Below are 13417 nucleotides of genomic sequence, written 5' to 3' on the forward strand. Positions count from 1 at the left end.
GAGACGAGCCGCGTGGGGGGTGTGGGGGGTGTGGGGGGTGTACTTACTCGTGTAATAACACCTCCTGAGTAACTGTTAGGTATTAAGCACTGTTTTAGGCTCTGAGATGACATGTCTGAATAACAAGATTCTTGTTCTCACGAAGTTCATATTCTGGAAGGTCTGAATTTGGCCATTTTGGGGCACAGGACATAGATTACAAGGAGGAGAAATATACTTGATGCCAGAATATTTTTGTTCACAGATAACTTGTGAAATATCAATGAAAAAATTGGTACCTTCTATTGCAACTGAACGTTTGTAGCTGTTAAGATGCTACACTCTGATTTAACTCTTTTTAAGGATTCATTCAAAAATTTCCCAAAATTCTCTATTCAAATCTAAAAGAAAGTGGAACATTAATCTTGTTTAAAATAACTTTTTATTATGGTCTTTAATTCAATGCATGAACAGATTTAATTTTAAAAGCCGTAATTATGTGTTTATTACATGTTCAGAGATCTGAGCAATACCCGAGGGGAGGCTGCCCAGCTGTGGAGGTCAGTTTTAACGACAATCTACCATCCACCAGGGAACGGGCTGGGGCAGAGAGCTCCCTGCAGGCGCTGGCGTCCCGGCGGCGATGCACGCGGTCTCCACCACCCACAGACTCCCCGGATTCCGGCAGTTTCTTTCCTTTCCTGACACTTGGTAAATGCAGAGAGTGAGGCCCTGGCACCAGCCTTGCGTCCCTTCCTCTGCAACGTCTGCACGCAGGGCCATGCTGTCTCCCTGTGGACTCTCACCAGCTGTGGCTTTTCCTCATCAAGGTCTTCCTGACTCAGCAAAGGAAATCCCAACACTCCACGGAGCTAAAAGCGGGAAAAGCCACCTTGGTCACACATCATGATGGACGCGGGCAGTGGTCCGAGGAAGGAGTTGCCATGGATGCCACACGAGGGTCCCCAGATCTCTGGTCTGAACACCCCTGAGTCCCTTCAAGGGGCCCCAGAAGGCGACACTGAGAAGGCGGATTCCCTTCCCTCTTTCCAGCCACGCTCCTCCGAGGAGCAAGCTGGCAGGCATGGGAGCAGGACGTTTGCAGACAAATATTCTGAGGAAATGACTTGTCCGGTGTGTCCACGGGGTTGGGCGGAGCCCTGCTGCCGAAAACCCTGCGGAGAACAGAACGACGTGTTAGGCCTGGAGCCGCCAAGCCGTGGGGCTGCGTCTCCGGTGTTTCGGGCGCACCAGCCTCAGTTCTGGGAGGATCCACCCCGCTGGGTTCAGGTACCCCTCCCGAGACCGCAGGCCCCGACGCTATCGGCCTCTCCTGGGGCCCCTGCCCCTCCGGCAGGGCTGTGCAGCGCCGGGCAGTCAGGTCGGCGTCTCCCTGTCACCGTGCACGGCACACGCACGTGAGAACAAGGCTGAGAGCAAACACCATGCTGACACCTGATAAGCAGTATCCGGGAGAAGGGCTCGGGCTCTTCGTCCCCTGAGGAGCGGGGCCTCGGTGGTAGGACCAGGGGAGGCGTCAGCTTGTGTAAAGAAGTCATCTGAGAAAGTCCTGGAGTGGCTGAGGCGACGATAGAGACGACGTCTGTTCTGAGCACAAACTTGCTGCTGAGCTGCAAGCCGCAGCAGGAGCCTCCCCGATGCCCCTCTAAGAGCAAAACAGAAGACAGCGGCAGGTCCCTCCAGAGTGGAGGGAGGGAGCCGGGACCGCCCAGGTGGTGGCCTTGTCATGCCAACATCCACGCAGCACCCCCCCTCGCTTCTCGCCTGAGGCACCGCCTTGCCTGGGGCTGCCGCTCTGCAGAGACGCCCTCCTGGGCTGCCCCAGGCACCCCCGGGGGCCTGACGTGGGGCTGAGGCTCATTGAGGCACCTGGCCCATTGCCTGGTTGGGACCATCTGCTGGTCACACGTGCGAAGTTCTGATTCTAAAGTCGATCGTAGCACAGAGCCTACAGTGCTGGTGATTCTACTCCGGGATCCCCGTCCCCCGGGGACGCAGCATCGGGGCGGAGGCAGCCCCACTCGCCCGGCCAGCCCTTCCCTCCAAAAGGAGGGCCTGGATGCTCTCTTGTGAAAACAGGCCTGAGACACAGGACGGGCCGGCCTTGCCACCAGCCCAGGCCAGGGGGCCGTTCTCTCCGCACACAGAGGCCTGTGAAGGGCGGGCTTCGGGGTCTGTGTCCAGCGGGACTTCTTCCTGCCAGGCTCGGGTAAGATCTCAGCCTCCCCTGAGGCTGGGAGAGCTTTCTGGGACAAGGCTGAGGGATCTTTCCAGTTCACAAGGTGGTTCCAAGGCCACCTGCATAACCCACTTGCTGGAGTCCAGGGTCTGGACCTGCACACTGTGACCCTGGGGACCGGGTCACTGGTCAGGGCTAGCCTGGGCGCGGCAGGGTGTGGGCAGCACTGGGACAGCCGAAAACATCTCCAGACGCTGGCCAATGCCCCGCAGGGACAAAAGCCTGTTAGGACGCCCAGGACCACGAGAGGATTCCTCCTCTTCACGGTGTTGCTCCTTCCAGACAGAGCAGAAATCTAATCAGGAGCAGCTGTATAATTTGCAGAGCCAAGTGCAAAAAAGAAAAAAAAAATGCAGGGCTTCTAGTTCAAAAACTACATGACACCAACTGTTAGATGAGGCGTGGGTCCTGCTGGTCACGGTCACCCGCCCCTGAGGTTGGCCCTGAATCGAACGTAGTGCCCGGAAAGCAGCAAGTCACACGCACGGCGGCGCACCTGCTCCCCTCTCCGTGCAGACTCTCAGACTTAGTGGAGGGAACGCCAGCCTGCGGTGTGGGTGCCCCAGCCCAGCACTGTCCTGACCTGAGTGGCTTTGTCACCGGGGGGCCCACGTCCTCCAACAGGCCTGGCCTCCGCGGGACATGAGGTGCCTGAAAGCAGCGAGAGTCGCCTCGCCCAGAACTCAGGGGGAGTCCCTGAAGACAGGAGCGATTTTCCATCATGTGCACCCTGTGCCTATCACAGGCACCGAGTCATTTATTGTGGTTAAAAAACAAACAAAAAAAAGCTTAACATAAACCATCCCATCCATTTCTACGTGCACAGGTCAGGGATGCTGAGCACACTCACGTTGCTGTGTGGCTGATCCCCAACCTTCCTCTTGCAGACCTGAAACTGCATGAAACGCAGCTCCCTGACCCCCTCAGCCCCTGCAAACGTCGGTCCACCTTCTGACTGTGGAACTGACTGACCGAGGCAGCTACACGGGTGCAGGTGTGCAGTGTCTGTTTGCTTGTGAATGGCTAGTTTCACTGGGCGCAGTGTCCTCGGGTCTGTCCTTGTTGCAGCGTTATCGCAGAATCTCCTTCCTTTGCATTTTTCCATTATGTCTTTACTTTTCCCTTCTGGGTTGGTGGAGCTGTAACTGACACACACACGAGGTTCAGGGTGGACAGCTGCGTGGTCTGACTCGCACACATCACGGGGTGAGGACCGGAAGGCTTAGAGAAATTCATCGCCTCGTAGGGGTGCGAAAGAAGAACTGCCTTCTGCTTGTGATGAGAACTAGGCTTCGCGCTCTCAGCGACGTTCATGTGCAGCAGCCAGCAGTGCTCCTCGTGTTTAGCGTGTGTGTTTATTTGTCTCGTAGCTGAAATCGTGCCTTCTGACCACCTTCATCCAACCCCCCCCCCCCCCCCCCCCCCGCTGGTAACCACAACCTGATCTCTCTCCCATGAGTTTCTTTGTTTTTGAAGTCCTTCCCCTTCAACATCCCTGGGTGGTGTTCCATTGTGTGCGCAGACCACAAGCGCTGCTCCTCTCACCTGTCAGATGGCGCGTGGGCTGCTTCCGTGTTCTAGCAACTGTGAACAATGCTGCTCTGCACACGGGTGTACCGGTGTCTTTTTGAGACCCTGCTCTCATTTCTTTTGGGTATATGCCCAGCAGTGGAATTGCTGGATCATATGGTAATTCTATGTTTTATTTTCCAAGAAACCACAGTAGAGTTTTCCATAGAATCTGCACCATTTTCAATTGCACCAACACTGCACGATTCCAGTTCCTCCACATTCTCACCAACACTCGTCATTCTCTGGTCGGCTTGTCCGTCTGCCTTTACAGTAAGCGCCCTGACAGCCGCGGTGGTGTCTCCCTGAGGACCTGGTCTGCGCTTCCCTGGTGACACGTGGTGCTGAGCATCTTGTCGTGCGTCTGTTGGCCAGTTGTGTGTCTTCTCTGGAGAAAAGTCAATTCAGGTCCCTTGTCCACTTTGCGGTTGTCACTGAGCCACAGGTGCTCTTTGTGCGTTCTGGACCTGGACTCTCCACTAGGTGTGGAATTCGCAGGCACTTCCTCTCACTGTGCAGCCTGCCCTTCACTGTGTTGACTCTAACGTTTGACGGAAAATTTTTTACTTTTGATGAAATCCAGCAGCTCTGTTTTCACTTCTGTTGCCTGTGCTTTTGGTGTGACATCCAGGAAATTCTTGTCAAATCCAATGTCCTTTACTCCATGTTTCCTTCTAGGAGCTTACAATTTGGGCTCTTATATTTGTGTTTTTGATTAATTTGAGTTACCTTTTGCATATGGTGTAAGGTTAGAACCAGACTTTTCCTTTGCACGTGGATGTCTTGTTTCCCCAGACCATTTGCTGAAGAGACCTTCCTTTCCCTCTGAGTCATGTTGGCGCCCCACACCCCATCAAGGTCATGTGACCACACGCTCAGGATTCAGCCCTGTGGTCTCTGCTCCGCTCCGCGGGTCTACGTCCGCCTTTGCGCCAGCGCCACTCTGCTTTGGTTGCTGTATGTTTGTAGTAAGTGTTGAAATCAGGAAGTGTGAGACCTCCAGCTTGGTTCTTTTTCAAAATTGTTCCAGCTATTTGGGTTCCTTGAAGCTCTGTCTGAATTTTAGGATGGATTTTTCTATTTTCACAAAAATACCGCAGGGATTCCGACAGAGGCTGTGTCTAACCTGCGGGTGACGTGGGCAGCACTGGCGTTTTCACAACGTCAGTTTCTCTGACCCATGAACACAAATGCCTTTCCACTTATGGAGGTCGTCTTCACTTTCTTCTCGCAACGTTTTTTAGTCTTAAGGGTACAAGCCTTTTCCCTCCTTGTCGAAGCGTATTCCTAGGTATTTTATTCCTTTTTGATGACATTGTAAGTGGGTGTTTCTTTATTTCCTCTTTGGATTGTTTGCTGTTAGTATAGAAATGCAACTGATTTTTTGTGTGTTGATTTCATATCCTGAAACTTTGCTGAATACGTTAATTAGTTCTGATGGTAATTTTTGTGGGTCGGACATTCAACAATTTTTAAGCAAACATAATACTTGCATTGGTCTTACTGGGAGTAACTGTAAGTAACATTCATTGAACACTAACAATGTGCCAAGCCCCTCTGCGTCATTTCTAGCCTCATTTTGTATCTAAAAGCTTTCTTTCCTTTTAGATGGACATCATCTCTTAAACGCCCAAATAGCCCTGTGAAAGATCATTTTCTCCATTTTACAGAGGAGAAACTGAGGTCCCCACGTTAAGGGGTGTGTAGGTGCCAGACATGGGACGTTCAGCCGACAGTTTCTGCTTGGAGCCCCCGTCCTCTGCGCTGGTTCACAGAGTAAGTGAGTCGTGACACCCATTCATGGGTTTCCTTTTGTTGTTGTTGTTTTGTTTTTGTTGTTATTCCTTTTGATTTACACAACCCTCTTCAGCACATCTTTAACCACCATAGGAGCTTTAATTAAAAAACATTAAAAAGGCCTTTCAATGGCTTTGTCTGTAACCTCAAAGAACCAAAGGACCAACTGATGCCCCATCTGTTCTTAATACAGCAGCGTAAATAAAAGCGAATATACTTTAGCACCCACACAAGCCTGACTCAAAGGAAAATTACTTACAGGCTATGGAAACCCACGGGAGCAGCGCTCCACCCAGCAGAAGGCACACTGGGCTGAGGCTCGGTGGCCCGTCTGGGCCACGAGAGCCTGGGGGAGGCTCTGCTCCACTGGTCAAGGAAGGGCATCAGGAGATATGGGCCGCCGGACGAGTGGCCCTTGAAGAAGTCGCTGCTTCCTTTGGGAACTGCTGGCTTTAACTCAGCTGCAGACCCGGCGCCGCACCCAGAGGCCCTCTGCTCCAGCGTTGGCCTCACACAGGCCTGCACGAGCTTCTGCCCAGGGGCCGGTGACACTGGCTTTTTGTTCTTTGTTTCCCACTTGGCTTGGACAGACAGAGGCTGCCATCTTGGAGGCTTTAGCTTGCCTGTTGGGGCGGCTTCACCCGCTCCACACGCTGGCGGAGCCCCACCGGCCCTCTCTTCTCTCAGGGGAGCGGTCAGAGTGGCCAGGGTGGTGGGAGGTGTTTTGGAGGTGTAAGCCGAGTGGCAAAACCAGCACGGCTCCAGGCGGGGCCTGGAAGAGGCTGGGTCACTGCTCTCGGTGGACAAGAGACTGACCTCACCACCCACAAAGTTCTTGCACCGCTGTTGACAAGGACTTTTTCCCCATTTAACAGCCCTGTCAAGACACCATGCTTGGCCTTAAAGACGCAATTCCCCCAGAAACGCCTGGCTGAGGGTGCTACCAGGCCAGGGGTGAGAGGAGGGGAGGACAGAGCCAGGACGACTGTGGGCTCAGCAGGAGGAGGGAGGTGGGAGGGAGAGGACAGCGCTCTGGTGAGGGCCCTGTGGTCAGAGTGCGTGGGTGACGCCCAGGTGGACACAGCCTGGGGCACAGGGGGGGAGGCGCGTCTGCAGGCAAGGCGGCTCTCTGGCTGGGCTCGACCGTCAGGCTGAGAGGACAGCGGGCCAGAGCAGAGGACGCCCACGGACACAGCCTGTTCAGTGTGTCTGGGTCCTGCCACCTCCTCACCTCGGGGAGGCAGTCGGGCTGGGTCCCTTGCATTCGGAGACTTGGTGGGGGCCCAGGGCCACCATGTGGGCCGCAGGCTCGGCAGCAGCTCTGTTTCACGGTCGGAGGAACTTGGGCAGGGAGGCCCAGCCCCAGCCCTCTCCCCACGAAGAGCACAGCCAGAGGGCAGGTGGGGCCCGAGGCTGCGGGAGTTTCCCCGGAAAAAGATGAACGTGAGGCTGCTTTTCTTTCCTGGGTTTGGATGGGACAGAGTCAGAAAATGCTTCTGAAAAGCACACACAGCACCCCCGCCTATGGGTTGCTGGCCCAAGGCCCAGCCCTGCCCAGGCCTGAGGGGGGGTGCGGCCCCGCTGCGCGTGAGGAAGGGGCCAGGTGAGGAGGAGCCATGTGGCAGAGGGCTGGCCTGAGTCGCGTGCCCGCGGCCACACGCCTCTCTGGGGATGGGACACGCTAGGGTGGGGCTGCCTGCACGGCTTTCTGGGGCGTGGGTTTCGGATAGAGCAGGATGGGAGGAACCGGCGTGTCCTGAACGACTGTAGGTTGGGGGCAGCGGGGCCGGCCCTCCTCTGGCTCTCATGCCAGCTGCTCCCCGGCTTGGGAAAGCACTGGGCAGCTGTGAAGGCCACTGAGGGCCCGGGGGGCCTGAGCCCCTGGGTGGCCTCACTTCCTGAAAACCCCAGGACCCAGGACGAGGAGAACGAGGACACGAGGTCTCAGGACTCCATCTCTGCCACCTGGTGGGGTTCTGAGCCCACCCCTTACCCGCGGGACCCCGACAAAGGTGGATTTCAAAGTTGAGTAGCACCGAGATCCCCTGCATGGACGCACGGCCCCGCCCTCCAGAAGCCGGGACCCCTCCCAGGGCCTCGCCCTGAGGCTCAGACCAGTCAGGTGGACACAGCACGGACCAGCCCCCAGGAAGGCGCCCAGCCGGGAAGGGGCCTGTGACTGGCTGTTGGGACCCCTCTGTCCCCATCCGCTCCTTTGGAATTTTCTACTGTTTGGTCTGTCTTTGTCGCTGTATCCACATTCCCTGCTTTGGAGGAGCTGGGGGCGCTGTTTTGGGGACCTCCCTGAGGTCAGATCAGCTCAGTGGTTCTTCCCAAAGGAAATGGGCCCGAGTCTGAAAACCGGCCTGACACACCGAGGCGCTGGGAGGAGAGGAGCTCCTTACTCCATGTCAAAGATGTCGAGCTGCAGAAACTTAAGTCTCACGTGGCGCGAGCGATGCGGGGCGAGCCCTCTCTGGTCGGCTCCGAGGCCCAGCCTCGCTCAGCACCCGCCCGCGGGGGACCTCGGCCGGCCTGGCTCTGTCGCAGCTACTCTCTGTTTTGTGACTTCAACGTCCAAACCAAGCTGAGGCCACAGTTCCCCGCTGTGCTCTGTCGCGGCCTGGAACGGCACGAGGGTCACCGCTCTCACCGCAGTCCACGTCTGGGAGGGTGGGGTGGACCCTGCCCAGCGAGACGGATGGCACCGGGCCTCGGTTTCATGTCTGGTCTGCGATGGGGTCTTGACATCTCTCTGCAGCTGCCTCGAGTCTCCCAGACCCCAGGGCTTATCCCGGGACCACCGGGCAGGGGTCTCCCCGTGGCCTCTGCAAGAGCCAGTGGGAGCCTCCACGCCGTGTGTCCACCCCTCGTCTGGCCTTCCATCCCCTCCCTGGACCCCAGGCCCCTGAGTGCAGACCCAGAGGGAGCCCCAGCCCGGAGCCCCTCCCCACGTGCTCCCCCGTCACATTCCCCCACCTTTCACATCCCAACTCCAGCCTGGGCTCTGGCTGCCCCTTTTGCCCTGGGGCAGGTATCCATTTGTCACAAAGTTCCCCAGACACCCTGCCTGGTGGAAACTGTGGCCCAGGTGTGGCCCTACCAGGCCATCAGCCCTGCCGCTTCCCCAGGGCCCTGAGGCTGGATTCGCCACCTTATGTGACTTGCAACGGTCCTGCGAGCTCCTCCTTACAGACACAGGCACTTGCCGAGCCTCGGGCCTCGTCTGCTGCGGCAGAGATGGCAAGGGCCCCGTCTCCCACTAACCCTCCTGCTGTTGTGGCCTCAGCAGAGAGCTGGGTTGGCCCGGTGGCCCGGCCCTGAGCCTCCTCTCACGCCTCACCCCCGGCTCTCTGCTCCAGGGAGGCCTGAGGCGGTCACTTGATGCCTCCCGATTAGCCGGTTTCACAGAGGCCAGAACCAAGCCCTGAGGGGGTGACTAGGTCCTTCCTGCCCCGACGACCCCTCGCCCGCCCAGGACTCTGCCTCCTTGAGCCTGAGGCTGCTTCTAAAGGGAACTTCAGTCCTCCTGGAAGGAGACCACCACCCTGGGACCCAAACTCATCGCCCCCAGGCCAGGGGGTGGGGGGCCTGGGGCGTCCGGCCTGAGCGGCTGCTGGGGGAACGAAGCTGCTTGCGTGCACCAGGGACCCCCGGGCAGCAGGACGCACTCCAGGGATGAGGCTCTCAGGCAGCCCCTGAGGCACGTCCCCCGCTCAGCTGCTGCAGCCCTGCCCGGCCCACTGGCTGCAAGGCCTCTCCCGCCCCATGGCCTCGCAGCTGCACGCCTTTGATCTAAATCCCCCCTGGACGCAGCCACCACTTGCAACAGCTTCCTGCCGGTTTCGTGTTCCCAGGCGGTCAGTCCTGTGTCCTCCACTCCCTCCAGGGCGCCGGGGGCCCTTGAGTGATGACAACACGTGGGCCTTTGCTGGCCTTCCAGTGTCTGACCTCAGGGGATCCCTCCCTCCCCCTCCCACTGGTGCTTCCACTGAGGTGGCCACAGTTCACCAGCTGTCGTCCCCGCCCGGCCCCCCACCGGCCACTCACTTTCAAAGGCCTGCATGTCCTCCCGGTCTCCTGGGGCAGAGCAGGCCCGGCTGTCCCAGCCCCACAGCCGGGGGTGGGAAAGCAGTGAGTGCCCGGGGCGGGGTCCACCCGTGCCCCCCTCCGGCCTCCCGGGGCCTGCTCAGCCCCTGGTCAACGCTGGTTGCCTGGGAAACTGCAGGCATTTTAAGTGAAGACAAGCCTTGAGGGCCACCCGGGAAAGGGTGGTTGCCCCTACCGCATGTCCATCGCCCGGTGCTAGGGACACAGACCAGGTTGTGGCCCAGGCCAGAGGCCAGAGGAGGGCCTCACACCTGCCTCCTCCTCTGTGTCCACAGAGACCTGCCTAGGCCTCAGCCTCTAGCCAGGGGGACGCCACCTGGGCGGGCCTGTGGCCAGCACAGGGCCAGGAGAGTGTGCTGGGGGTGGGCGTGTGCGGAGGTCGAGAACCCCCACCAAGGGCGACCCCCCTCAGCGAGACTCCCCTCAGCGAGACCTTCCTCAGGCAGGAGCCTGGACCCAAGGTCACAGGAGTTTTCCAGCAAGAACTCCAGGCCTCCATCTGCAGTGACCAGTGACTCAAATCAGAAAATACACCTCATGCTAGACTGACTGTGTCCAGGCCAGAGTGGCAGGGGCTTCGGTCTAGCCGTGGCCTGCGTGCTGTTCTCAGGAACCAAGAAAACCCCACCAGGCCACGTGGGTTCTCCGAGGCGGGTTTCACACGGAGGTCCCACACAGCACCGTATCGAGACGCGGACCACACAGAAGCCCGCGTGTGAGAAGGCGACCTCAGAGTGCCCTAGACGAGGTCCAGCATGACGACTCTGTGATGTTTAGTCGCGAAGGCTGTAGAATAGGCCATAATTTGCACCACAGTTTGTTTCTCCATTCATGGATTTTTGAGTTGTTTTCATTCTTTTGTAAGAGCAACGCTGAAAGGGAAACTCTCACCTAGGAATCGTGGAGAGAGATGAGAGCGGGCGGGAGGGGGCAGGGGGCTCAGCCGGGACTGAGGGCTGCGTCTACTCTCAACTGCCCCTGGACGGAGGGCCCTGCATCGCCCAGGTCACCTGGCCCCACGTGCCTGCCCTGGGGCCTGTGAGACCTGGGCCCGTCTGCCAGCCTTCTCTCTGCGCTGACCCTAGCTCTGTTTCCCCAGGAAAGCCTGTGTCTTTGCTCTGCATTCTCTGGGACGTTCTGGAAGTCCCTCCAAGGCTGTGCATGACACTGAGGGACTTGCGGGACCAGCTGGGCCACACACGGAAAGGACCCGCAGAGGCGTCTGAAGACCCGGGTGCAGCTGGAGGCCATGGGGCAGCATCCAGAAAGGTCTGATGCTGGCAGGAGGAGCATGGACAGACCAGAGCCGTCCCCACACTCGGCACCCGGAGGTCTCAGGGGAGGCACTGGAAAGCGGGACACAGGCCCTGACCCAGAGACCCAGCGCCCACCGGCAAGGTGGGCCGAGCTCAGGGGCAGCAGAGCCCGCCCAGGCCCATCCACCCTGCAGTGCCTTCCATCTGAGAAAGACAAGACTCAAGCTGCCTTCTTTACCTTCATCCGTTACCATTTCAAAAAATTTGCTGTAGTGACATCTTCCAAGAATAACCAATTACGCATTTTTTCCTTAAAAAAGTTTAGTAATTCCTTTGATATTGCTTACAAAGAAAGGCCCTTCTAATATATTTACAAGTCTTATAGTCGTTTACTTGCATTGATCATACCGTGTATTACTAGTGGTGCTTTGTGAGCGCTGATTCGTTCAGAACATCAGATGACAACTTTGTGTTTCCAGTGTTGCCGTGAACTCAGGGACCCGAGCGTTCAGGGTGTCCCATCCACCGCGGTCACCATCGCCTCGCCTTCCCACGGGTGAGAGGCAGGAGCCTGGCAGCCCCCTGACCATCTGACCTGGAACTGGCCGTTTCCTTGGGCTCCTCTTTTCCGCAGTGAGAGTTTGTCATTTGGTGTTTTGCTCCTGGGGCGTCTGGAATCTTGCTTTGTGTTTGGTGTGAGGAGGGATCCGTCCCCCAGCCATCTCGCTTGGTGGGAAACGGAAGAGGCCTGTGCAGGGAGAGGGGCCCAGGAGGGGCGGCGTCCGGGTAGCGTCTCCTAGCTCAGACTCGGACGGGGCAGCTGTGGGGCCAGCAGGGGACCAGCGCCACTGAGCAAGCACCGGGGGAGGGTCTGGAGATGTGGCTCCAGCAAACCAGGCCAGCCCCAGAGCTCTCCTCCCCTCAGGCTGCAGATGAAGCCACTGGCAACACAGGTTATTTGCAACCGGAAAATGTGTCCATCACGTCTTTGTGGGTAAGAGAAACTGGAACCACGTTTAGAGCCGATGGCTAGCAGGACCTGCAGGGGCTCCGGGGAGCCGCACGGCAGGCCCCACGCCTCACGCACCGCCCCTTCCGTGAGGTGTGCCGTCAGCCGGCGGGCCTCCTCCCCGTCCCGTCCCGGGGCCACAGGTGAGCCTCCGGGCCCCGCCCTGCGCGCTCCGCCTGCTCCGGGCGGGCGCAAGTGCTGCCTTGCGGGAAAGGCTCCGTGATGTTTTAGTTAAACGGCCTGCGGCCGTGAGGTGGGAGCGCAGCTCAGCGAGACCCCACTGATTCTTCGCAAGTTTAAATTTGCACGAAGTCAGGTAACTGCTATCTCTCAAAAAGCGTTTTAAATACGTAGGAATTCGTTAATCCTTTAATAGCAGGAGGACAAACAAGGCAAGACTTTGTACCTTCACCTGTACTTACTTCCTGCTAAATTTTTGAGACGTCTTTTCGATGCTGTCCTTGACCTAAAGGACACTAGAAACAAGGGTGTCAGGCATCCCATTCATTCACTCAATATTTGCCGACTTCCCACTTTTTTAAAAGGCACTTTTTTGACAGAAATTGGGCATCAGAGCCTTTGGGGGCTGCAGGGAAGAGCCCAGTCCTCAGGGTGGGGCTGAAGCTTCTCTGAAGGTGGGTCCCTGCTGGGGACCCTGGGCACTGCCCCCACCAACGCAGGAGACCCAGGACCGAGCGGTGGCCTCTGGCCGGCAGCTGGGACCATGTTCTCCCCCATCTGCTGTCCCACTGGCCCCGTCCTGACACTCAACTCACCGAAGAGCAGATTTCTCTGTGGGAACCAGCCCAGGGCCTCCTGCAGCCCAGGGTCCCATCCAGACGCAGCAGGTCCTGGCCGTCTGCTCACCTGCCGCCCTGCCCCATGGAACACGCTGCTCGCTCTGTTCCTTCTGCGTCTCCTCCCTGCAGCCTTTTGCGCAGCGACCGGGCAGTTCCCGCTGCTCTGAGACCACTCCTGCTCATCTCCTCTGTATGCTGAGCCCAGGATCAGTGCCGCTTACACAGTGGGAGGTTTTAAAGTGTCCCCTGAGTGACAGGAAGAGGGAGGAGGTCAGACCGCGCACAAATCCCGCGTTTCCGATCCACCTGCTGCAGGGTGTGCAGCACGACTGGCGGGAACCGCCCCCGCCCCTACCCCGGGACCGCGCATTTCATCTGCGAGCCTGGCTCCTCTGCAGCCTGTGCGCAGAGTCAGGAGGGGTGAGGGTGGCGAGCAGCCCTGCAAACAGACTCCCTGTGCCCGCTGACCCTCCCACCTGCCGTCCAGGGTGCCCAGTCCCAGAGTCCCCGGGGCAGTTCCTCACTGGGTCCCGTTACTCACACGCTCACGACGATTTCCTCCGCTGACCCTGGACATGCTACGAGAGGGACATGCATGGGGACAGGAGGCTTGTTGGGCAGATGCTACAGAAAGACC

At 58.1% G+C, this 13417-nt stretch overlaps 1 long non-coding RNA gene across 1 annotated transcript; it reads left to right on the plus strand.

The window, feature by feature from the left end:
* Positions 1 to 44: 44 nt before the first annotated feature.
* On the plus strand, positions 45 to 13004 carry LOC141578300 (uncharacterized). The gene is made up of 3 exons (XR_012508426.1): positions 45 to 3233; positions 5479 to 5584; positions 10815 to 13004. It is a non-coding gene; the product is annotated as an uncharacterized LOC141578300 (long non-coding RNA).
* The last annotated feature ends 413 nt before the right edge of the window (positions 13005 to 13417 follow it).

The sequence above is a fragment of the Camelus bactrianus genome, chromosome 8 (assembly GCF_048773025.1).
Source record: "Camelus bactrianus isolate YW-2024 breed Bactrian camel chromosome 8, ASM4877302v1, whole genome shotgun sequence".
NCBI lineage: Eukaryota > Metazoa > Chordata > Mammalia > Artiodactyla > Camelidae > Camelus > Camelus bactrianus.